At 33.7% G+C, this 11,690-nt stretch overlaps 1 protein-coding gene across 2 annotated transcripts in view; it reads left to right on the forward strand.

Annotated features, from left to right (window-relative positions):
* The first annotated feature begins 8,958 nt into the window (after positions 1 to 8,958).
* LOC144964741 (uncharacterized) overlaps positions 8,959 to 11,690 on the forward strand; it is a 62,724-nt gene continuing 59,992 nt past the window's right edge. Inside the window, exons 1-2 of one of the 2 annotated variants that reach the window (XM_078899308.1) lie at positions 8,959 to 9,210; positions 9,645 to 9,767. The gene's annotated coding sequence lies outside the window, so the exon portion shown is untranslated. Of the gene's footprint in view, positions 9,768 to 11,690 lie in introns of both variants that reach the window. The other variant, XM_078899309.1, reaches the window with a different exon arrangement.

The raw sequence follows: 11,690 nt of genomic DNA on the forward strand, positions 1-11,690 counted from the left end.
GTTCCGATAGTTTAGAGCCAGTGTTACTAAGTTACCATGCGTCATTAGGAAGGAAGTGACGTTACGACTTTTGAAGACTATTACGGTGGATTCTTCAATTATTATTCGCCTCTAAAACCATCATAACTTAATCAACTTCCTCACAACTGAGCGGCTATTCATGAGTAAAACTTAAAAGTATACCCTCAAAGTATTTAGAAGTGATGTCATTCAGCTCTTTGTTATTGATTTTTAAACCAGTCATTTTATGAGTAGTTCTCACTAGATTGTATAGATAGTATGCGCTTGGCTAAGAAGCTCATAACATTGCAATCCGAAAGTATAAAGGACAAACACACAAAACTGCGTGTATCCATGAACGTTTATAATCGGATTCATACAGTTCAGTGAGCATTACACATAAACGCGGATGGCAAAAAACAATAACAAATACCTGAGTGACGTCACCTTCGAACTATCTATTAATCATACTACAAACGTTTAACGTTACACATAGTTTTGTGTGTTGGTACGTTATATCCGCTGGCAGATGTTGTGAGTTCTTTGACAACAACACATAGCATCAATATAACAATCTATAGATAGTATGCGCTTGGCTAAGAAGCTCATAACATTGCCATCCGGAAGTATAACGGACCAACACACAAAACTGTGTGTATCCATGAACGTTTATAGTCTGGTTAATACAGTTCAGTGAGCATTACTCATAAACGCGGAGGCAAAAAAACAATAACAAAGACCAGAGTGACGTCATCTTCGAACTATCTATAGATAGTATGCGCTTGGCTAAGGAGTTCACAACATTGCCATCCGGAAGTATAACGGACCAACACACAAAACTGTGTGTAACCTTAAACGTTTATAGTCTGGTTAATACAGTTTAGTGAGAATTACTCACAAACGCGGATGGCAAAAAACAATAACAAAGGCCTGAATGACGTCATCTACGTTCTATCTATAAGCATACTATTTCAAACCTCATCGTTGCTGTCACCAAATGGAGTGGTTTCATTCTGCCTCTCTTTTAAACAAATGTCTCACAGCGGGGGCAAATATCCATTAGTTAATTCTATACTTCTATTTCCCCCCAGCGAGTACGGAACAACCCAGGACAACAATGCAAGCAATGACGATCACAATTGGAGGCCGTGTGACGAGACAATAGGGAACCTTAATCACAGTATATAATCTTCTTGTTTTGATGAGTTAAATATACACTTTCAATGAAGGGGGATCCGATTTCAAGTCTATTAGTGACGACTGTTTTGTCAGTTAACTGCCGTACTCTGGCTCCGGGAAAACTCCTATTTTAAAATTTTTGTCAGAAAACTCGTCCTTCAAATATCGATCGAATTAAATGACCTTCATCTTGGCAAAAACTGTAGAAAACCTGGGACCCACCGTCTTAAAACGGTTCTATATCGGGACGGATTATTTTCTGGAGAATGAATTTATCGCCTCAAATATAAAGCTCCGAATGACTTTCTCTTCCTTATGGCAGAGAGCAAACACAATTTTTAACACTGCAGAAATATCAAAGTTCGTTTCTTATCATTTTAGTTCTAAATTATCTTTTCGGCCGGTTTGGGATTAATCAAAACAGTTGGCGGCCATCTTAATCTATTGGTAGTAAACTTTTCTAACACAATTGAGGGGGGAAAACACGGTTTCATCTTGAGAATTGTCCACTACGTGTGGTGAAAACCCTTTACAAGAGGTCCAAAGCCACAGCAACACATATCATGTAGGACATGGCAAGTAGTAATATAAAAAGCATGAGAAACCCTTGTTAAATTGTTAAATAAAAAATTGCATGATCAGCAGTTTATAACAATCGTGTGTAAGTGTGTTATAGTATTACACATGTGTAATAGGTGTGTCAATTGTATTATTGTTGTGTGTTGTACACACTTTGCAGTTATTTTTAATTGTATTATTGTGTGTTTTACACACTTTGTAATTATTATTGTCGTTAATATACATGTGTAGGAGAAACCGTTATTAAATTGTAAAATATGTATTATCATTTTATTATAGTAGTGTGTAAGTTTGTTATAGTATTAGATATATATGTAAAACCTGTGTTAATTTTATAATTGTCGTGTGTTTTACACACTTTGTAGTTATTTTTAAAATTGTATTATTGTGTGTTTTACACACTTTGTAATTATTTCTTAACATACATGCGCAGGAGAAAAATATGTATTATGATTACTTTATTATAGTGTAATTGTGTTATAGTATAAGATATATCTAATCCTTGTGTTGATTGTATTATTGTTGTGTGTTTTACACACTTTGTAATTATTGCCGTCTTAGATGTGCGATAGCTATATTGATAAGATTTAAAAAATAGATAACAAAAAGTCCATGTTTTAATGTCATTGTCCTAATGTAATGTCTGTGAATAGATACGAAGATGCACCGTCACATAAGTTAATAACACTCACTTTAAATAATGTTGATATATTTTAGAATAATAATAATCATAGGTTCAAAATTACTCATAATAGATCTCGCATCTCTATTCGGATTTGAACTTGAGACATTTTCGTGCGATAGATAGACGCCTTACAATTTGATCAATAAAGAATCGGTATGTGATCACGACCACGACTCATGATCGTGATCAACACAATTCGTCGTTTTCTTACGATTCCTGTCTTCTCTGAAAGCCCATAATCGCGCAGAAAGCTTACTCAGCGAAAAAAGATGAAACATAATCAATAGTATAAAAAAGTCTTATTGCGTTGTATTGATTAAAGATCCATTTGTTCCTTACATATTTATTTCAACAGGCTGTTAAACTTTCATGAAACCGACACGGTTGTTGTATTGAATTTCACAATAAGTTAATAACACTCACTTAACCGTGACATGCAAAGCGCACACACAACCACACACACACACACACACGCGCGCGCGTATAGAAGATAACCATAATAATATAATAATGCATTATATATACATACAAGATTGAAAGCCATGTCAACAGCAGAGCAAGGACATGTTATTGTATTAAGTAATTGATCAATCAATATTGTGTATTGTAATGATTGTTGTGTTTCATTTATTTATTTCTTGCTGCGAAAAAAAATTCAAGTCCATGATACAAAACACGAAACCCGCTGCATGTTGAAAATGACGGGCACAAGTATTATATCAGACAAGAACATTTTTAAATTAAAAAGCAGTCAAGTTAAATAAGTCCGTGTGTTAAAAGTTGTTGGGGTTTTACAAAAGCTTTTGTCATCAATTCTTTTTAGTTTTGATTCAGATGTAAAGTTGTCATTAACCCAATCAAAGTGTTCCCAAAAATGATATTGGAAAAAGAGAATATGACTGTAAAACATGATATTGGGTTTAACTTGTGTGGCCACATGGACATTATGTATTTCTATTTAATTGATCCTACGTGAAATTTCAATGAAAACATTCACCTCCGATTGCACCCATCTACTAGTCGTATTCACATAGTGAAGAGGTTTTAATTTGTCGATGGATAGATTGTCTAACTACCATACCAAAACGTCTTGATTTCGAATTCATGTTCTAATCTCTATACCGGAGGTTTCTACAATATCAACATTGTCTACGGGGATTGTATGACGTCATCTCATTTATTTTACCAGACCTAGACAAGAACGCTACCTACTTTAATTGCATTATATAAAATTCTCCGTCGTCTTATTTAAAAAAATAAAGCAAATGGCATTTAAGACGGAAATTACAAACTACAAGACCCGTTTTAGAAAAATGACCCAAGAAAAAAACAAACAACACAGCCATACATGATAATTCTTCCATCCCAGTACAGTAAATAACTGGAAAAACTACATAATTCTTTAAATTGGTTGTTTGAGACGACAAGGGTGACAGCAAACAGACACTTTGTTGCTAAATTCACCAATTAACCATGTGTCGATTTCATATGGTGATCCCTTTCGTTGATAATTGGTAAGGCGTTTAACTATTAAACAAAACTTAGTGTTTTGCGAAGTGTTTTGCTCTCGACCATGTGTCGTATTCACACAACGATTCTTTATTGATCAAATTGTAAGGCGCCTATCTATCGCACAAAAATGTCTCAAGTTCAAATCCGAATAGAGATGCGAGATCTATTATGAGTAATTTTGAACCTATGATTATTATTATTCTAAAATATATCAACATTGTTTAAAGTGAGTGTTATTAACTTATTGTGAAATTCAATACAACAACCGTGTCGGTTTCATGAAAGTTTAACAGCCTGTTGAAATAAATATGTAAGGAACAAATGGATCTTTAATCAATACAACGCAATAAGACTTTTTTATACTATTGATTATGTTTCATCTTTTTTCGCTGAGTAAGCTTTCTGCGCGATTATGGGCTTTCAGAGAAGACAGGAATCGTAAGAAAACGACGAATTGTGTTGATCACGATCATGAGTCGTGGTCGTGATCACATACCGATTCTTTATTGATCAAATTGTAAGGCGTCTATCTATCGCACGAAAATGTCTCAAGTTCAAATCCGAATAGAGATGCGAGATCTATTATGAGTAATTTTGAACCTATGATTATTATTATTCTAAAATATATCAACATTATTTAAAGTGAGTGTTATTAACTTATGTGACGGTGCATCTTCGTATCTATTCACAGACATTACATTAGGACAATGACATTAAAACATGGACTTTTTGTTATCTATTTTTTAAATCTTATCAATATAGCTATCGCACATCTAAGACGGCAATAATTACAAAGTGTGTAAAACACACAACAATAATACAATCAACACAAGGATTAGATATATCTTATACTATAACACAATTACACTATAATAAAGTAATCATAATACATATTTTTCTCCTGCGCATGTATGTTAAGAAATAATTACAAAGTGTGTAAAACACACAATAATACAATTTTAAAAATAACTACAAAGTGTGTAAAACACACGACAATTATAAAATTAACACAGGTTTTACATATATATCTAATACTATAACAAACTTACACACTACTATAATAAAATGATAATACATATTTTACAATTTAATAACGGTTTCTCCTACACATGTATATTAACGACAATAATAATTACAAAGTGTGTAAAACACACAATAATACAATTAAAAATAACTGCAAAGTGTGTACAACACACAACAATAATACAATTGACACACCTATTACACATGTGTAATACTATAACACACTTACACACTATTGTTATAAACTGCTGATCATGCAATTTTTTATTTAACAATTTAACAAGGGTTTCTCATGCTTTTTATATTACTACTATGGCATGCCGCCTGTAATCTTAGAATAGTATCAACTGTTACAAAGTATTCATTCCATTTACACGATGGATTCACCTTGCACATCCTATAGCGGGATTTGAGGCTAGGACCTACAGGTAACAAATTGAGTGTCATACAGGGATAATATCACTAGGTAGTCAACGAAGCCCTATTTTCGTGGAAGAATCTGCTGATTACACTGCGTCTACCGGAAGTCACTCTTTTTGTCTGAATTACAAACAGGGCTCCTGTTAACTATGTTTTCCCTCGCTTCGATTAAAAAGTAATGGATGATTTCAGCAAATATTTCATAAAGAATTTTTAATAGATATATGCGCAACCAACATTGTACTTATTAGTTCCTCTTTAAAATGCAGCTGTCTTCGTTTTCATCAAAGTGTGAAGTTGATTATGGGGTAGATAAAGGGTAGATATCGGCTTCGTTGCCTTTAGCAGTGTAGTGGTCCGAAGCATGAGTTTTCAGATTGTTTAATTGACTCCTGTGTAAATTTGGTTACAAAAACCGCACCGCTAGTGAAATTCATTAAAAATGTAAGTGTAGGCATAAACATTTTTTATGATGATCTCTCTCGTATTTGTTCCTATACGAAAGCCATTTCGTATTACAAAAATTCTTTTATATATATAACGGCGGCAAATTGTCATAAAAACTTAGCAATTATAGTCCATTCTCAAATGAGGTTGTTTTTAAACGAATTTAACGATGAAGAGAGGTTAAATGTGAGTCACATAAGTCAGCCCTCACCACTGAGGTGACTACTTTTATCATAGTAACCTACAAAACAAAATTTGCGAATCCCTCCGAGTCTTTAAAAAAAAAAGAAAATAAAGAGATAACTAAGGTAAATACCAGAAACTTAGAACCAGTACTCCGTATGAGTCGGATATTGCTCTGCACATGACAATTCCGACAATATTTACAAACGCAAAGAGCGGACATATCTGTCTTGTTATTGTTTGGTGTGTTACAACTCCACACCACACATGACATCTGCACAAAAGGCATTTTGGAATTGCACGATCGTTTACGACTATGGAAATCCACTTTTTATTGCAGCTCCCAGTAACTCACAGTTTGCACGTAATCAAATCTAGAGAATTCAATTCAGACGCCTGTAATTTGTCATGCACCGGTGGCTACGAGATGATATCCAGATATTGGTTTGCAGATTGATTTGTTTTGTAATTGTTGAATTTATTTAGAGTATCATTTTTATCATAGCCTAGAACCTTTGCATTTAGACAAGTTTATCGGTAGACAAAGAAAATGTATTCTGAGCAAAATGTGAAAATTGAACTATAGTAAAACATTTGAGCATATTGATGGTCGGCGGATCAAAACTCTGAAGTCGACAGACGAACTTTGGCATTTGCGCACCATGTTTTATTTAATTTTGGGCGGATCAGCCCCCTGATGCCGATCGTGAAAATCGGGACTTCAGAGGTTTGATCCGGCCACGACAGAAATTGAAATTTCGTCACTGTACATATGTTACCTGCTGTCTAAAATAGGTATTGGCAACCATGTGTCACAGAGTAATTTGTAAGTAAAATTGATCCGAGATGTGAGATTTTAATTTTTGTCCCTTCAAGAAAGTATGTCTGCTATGCTTAATCAAACATAATATATACAATATCTTACAGCTACATCCTAACAGCTCGAGGTCAGACCGGTTTGAAATGATGGGTGACATAATAGACGATTCTTACATAATTGCTTTTTGGAGTTCTGGACGTGTTTCTCATCCCTGCACGAGGTTCGATTTCCAAAACGCAAGAGTGTAAGAAATATTTTATTCTACCCCTCAGTCGATTCCGATGTCGTCGTCTTTAAAGAGTAAATTTAAAAGTTAAATTTAACGCTTGATAATCTGACGTCACAAATTATTATTGTAAACTTGATATCAAAATGCGTCACTATCTAGATGGGGGTGGGGGGGGGGGGTAGAACTATATTGGTTTTATGACAGTTTCACACTAGAGTGGCTATAGTAGAAAAGCATCGCTTATTCAAATTCTCTCTCTCTCTCTCTCTCTCTCTCTCTCTCTCTCTCTCTCTCTCTCTCTCTCTCTACTGTCTTTCCCTTCCTCGACTCTCCCTCTCTTTATCTCTTTCATCTCCCTGTAGTATCGTCCCAAGAGTACAGGATTGCACGCTTACTTTGCAAATATGAGGTTGTTGGATAATATTATTTGTACAGTGATCGATCATGGTTGTTGAAAATATAAATCATTATTGTTGAATTGGAATATTTATCGGTTGATTGATTGCGTAATTAATAAAGTAAATGACTGATTTATTGGATTATGACTTGTTGATTTATTGATAGATCAGTATCTTGATAAATCGATTACTTGTTTGCTCGGATATGATTTTGTAACTAGTGTAATTCATTAGCTTGTGTCTTGATTTGATGATTGATTTAAAAGTTTATTAAGTAACTATTAAAAAAAAAAATTAATATCTCAATTGATTGATAGATTTCTTGATTATTGGTTTATGGAATATTTACTTGATCGATTGTTGTTTGATTAGTACAGTAATGGATTGATTTATTGATATTGTTATGTTGCTTGTTTTCTTGATTGATTTGTCTTTAAATTGGTTAGTCTTTAGATTGATCAAATAATTGATTGATTGATTAATTGATTAATTATGTGATGGATTATCCACGTACTTGTTAATTGATTGATTATTCTCTAAGTAATTGATTGATTGATCTATATATATATATAATGACCGACTGATTGGTAGAACGGCGATTTGTGTATATTGAGTAATGCTTGATAAATTAGTATTTGATTAATATTTTTATTTACTGATTAATAGATCGATTTATTTTACCAAATAATTGGTTGGTTGGTGATATTTTTTATTGATTGATTGATTTTGTTAGTTATTGACCGTGATTGATTGATCGATAGACACATACATATGTATATATGATTAATTTCTCTGTCTTTCTGTTTACAAACAGATTGATTGATAATGTATTTGATTGGTCGATTGATTGATTGCTTAACTAAGTGTTTGGTTCTTATATCACTACTTGAGTTCTTGATTGATAAATCAACTGTTTAATAGATATTTAGAGAGATCGATTGGTTGATGATTGATTGATTAAATCATTGGTTTTTTGATTGAGAAATCGATTAATATATTACTTGATGATCGGATTGATAGATAGATCGATTAATTGATTGAATGATAAATTGATTGAGTAATTCAATAATTGATTTGACCTATTGACTGATTTATTGGTAGATTGAATGAACGACTGATTGACAGAACGATTGATTGGTCGATTTATTGATTAAAATATTGAGTTAATGGTTGATTGATTAATTAATTGGTTTGATGATTGATTGACTTCCAGTGACCTCATGATTTGTTAGTTTATCTGTTGGTTGACAGACTAAATATACCGATGATCTAAAAGTCTAACTTTTTTTTTACATATCGATATAAACATTTTTGGGGTTACATTATATGATAAGGACAGACGAAGAACAAAGACCGGAGCCAAAATCTTAACAGTAGATATAAATATAATATGAGCAGAAAAACAATAAAAGGATAGTCAGACAGCGAGAAGGTGATTGGGGCGATAAATTGCAGACCCCCATAGACGATGGGAACAACGATATTGCTGCAAACAAACCGTGGATACTCATCCCTCTTGTTTTACTGGCCGTCGGAGAAAGAAAATAGATTAGAACAGACAAAGTGTTGGCCGACGCTAGACACACGCAGCCCTCACTCACGACTACTTACGCATGCGTGATCAGTGTCTTCTGAAATACGATATCGTTTGGGTGAGTGCCGGACTTGGTAGATTGTTATCTGTTTCAATTTTCGTCGTGCTTTGCTATGGTTATCGCTCGTAAGAATGGAATGGGTACGATGAAATCAGCACACATTTTTGAAATTAGGAAAAAAAATTATCAAGTGTCAATTTCCGTCTTCTGTAATTTAACTTGGAGATTCGAATCAGACACAGACATCTTTGAGATATTAACAACTCCTCCCCCCCCCCCTCTAAAAAAAAAACCCAAACAAAATACAAAAAACAAAAACAAAACACAAACAAACCCAGCAAAAAAAAAACAAAAACAAAAAAAAAAAACAACAAAAAAACAAAAAACAAACAACAACAACAAAAACCAAAAACAAAGCAAAAACAAACTACATTGATTTAAAATAACGAGAATTGTTTTCTAGAATATTCTATGTCCTTATATGGAAATTGATTCATAAAATGAAGGAGAACTGACCTGATTGGTCCAATTTGTGTCGCCGAAATTAATGTGTTTTATGCCATATCTTTGATAGCACCCTATTTGTATAAAAACAAGTGGTGAAAGTGACATAAATTTGCGGTGAAACATTCGAAAATTTGATGAACGAAATTATATTGGAAAATTGAAAAGTGTATTAAATACACAACCACAGTTGGTAAGTCAATGATTACTGTAAAATATGCACTTTACAAGTTTTATTAATTAATCCATTGATATAAATATTTACTTACTTCTCTATTGATCTTTTGTTAATTTGTGTTCTCGATACTATTCAAGTTATCTATTTTGTTTTTGTTTTAAATATATTCAATATATTCGATTTTACATTGGAGGGAAAGGAAACACAACCATTAGAGTACTCGACATCACGTGCACTTGAAAACTTACCCAGTCAGAATTTTTGGTCCCTCAATTCACGCAACAATTATTAGCCCTAAGATACTCCTTGTGCTCACGAAATTTTGAGCGCGAGAGACCATCAAACTATCACGCAACAATTATCGGACAGCTATCTAGATGTAAGGAATTTCTTGTGAGAGAAAAACTTAATCAACAGGTCAAATTTAAATAAATATCACGCAATTAAGCTTCCCCAATTCCAAATGACTCATGGTTCTAAATTATATTTAGAAAAGTTTTCGACACTAGACCAATTAAAACCGGATTGAAATCCGTATTATTTTCATTTGACAAATTGCCACTATTTTGAGGACAATAAAGATATATTATTATTTAAGAAAAGCCACAGGAATTTTCTCCAATTCATTATGGATCTTTTAAAACGTCTTCTTCAAAATATTACAGTGAAAATAATATGACACAAATAGGGATTTAGAAAATTAGTTCAATTATGTTTTTTTAAATGAGTTTTAGGGAATTTTGAAGATAATTTCGATCATTAAGTAGCTTTACGTGGCTCTGTGGTACGGTCTTTGCTTCGTAGCCGAAATTACCGAGTTCGATCACCCGCCACTGCTCTGTGTGGCCTTGATCAAGTCACCTCGCCCTAGCTCAATTTGCTGCGCTGCACTGCGGCTGACGTCTGGGTAATTCCAGTCTTCCCTTGGAATAGACCCTTGAGACAAATTCTCCTTATGGGATGATTAAGGGCAATTTTATTTTTTATTTTTTTAAATTTATTATTTTACCATTCTCTATTCTTATGGCAAAAATATATAATCTTATATAATTTGGTGGGCTGGATCAGCTCTCAACATCAGCTCTTACTTTCTTTTGATAGTTGCTTCTGGGTGATACTATATTTGTTATTTAATGACAGAATACTGATGATAGCACATTGATACGTTTGGTCTCCTTAGATTTGTGTAAATCTTCTCTACTTTTATTATCCTCCGCGCGTATCTAAATATTTAGCCAGAAATGCCAGCCTCCAAACATCGATCGATCTAATCAAAATTCTCAAATCTGAGTTTTTGGCAAGTTGAGGGTTAATTTAATCGATCATTATTTGAAGGGCGAATTTTCTGGCCAAAATTCTATATACCTGTTTTTTAAGAGCACGGCAGCGGTGTTGTTAATATTTGTAATGTAGGAATATAATTATAGTAAAAAAAGATAGTAATAATAATTACTTCCGACACTGCATGAAGGAATATAGATAATCCATCAAACAAGAAAAAGTGAAACAGATTTGAAGTTGGGGGATGCCTCTATTCAAATTGTTGACAAAGTGAAAAACCTTGGCACATTCTTAGACTCTGGACTGTCGATGGAGCATCAGGTTAATAATTTGGTTAGATCTCTCTTTTTCCAACTAAAAAAGATTGCTTCCATTAGACGGTTCATATCTGAGGATGTGACCAAGCACCTGGTTGTGTCCCTCGTACTATCGAAATTGGATTATTGTAATGCTCTGTTGTTTGGCGTTTCGCAATACAATCTGAAACGTCTTCAGATTGTCCAAAACAGCGCTGCCAGACTAGTATTTATGAAGCGTAGGTGCGACTCTGCCGGACCTCTACTTCATGACCTGCATTGGCTGCCTGTTGAGAAAAGAATTAAATTCAAAGCTTGTGTTTTAGTGTATCGTTGTCTTGAAGGTACTGCCCCTTCCTAC

This window comes from Berghia stephanieae, chromosome 2 (genome assembly GCF_034508935.2).
Source record: "Berghia stephanieae isolate SIO BIC M18660-M18661 chromosome 2, UCSD_Bste_1.3, whole genome shotgun sequence".
Taxonomy (NCBI): Eukaryota; Metazoa; Mollusca; class Gastropoda; order Nudibranchia; family Aeolidiidae; genus Berghia; species Berghia stephanieae.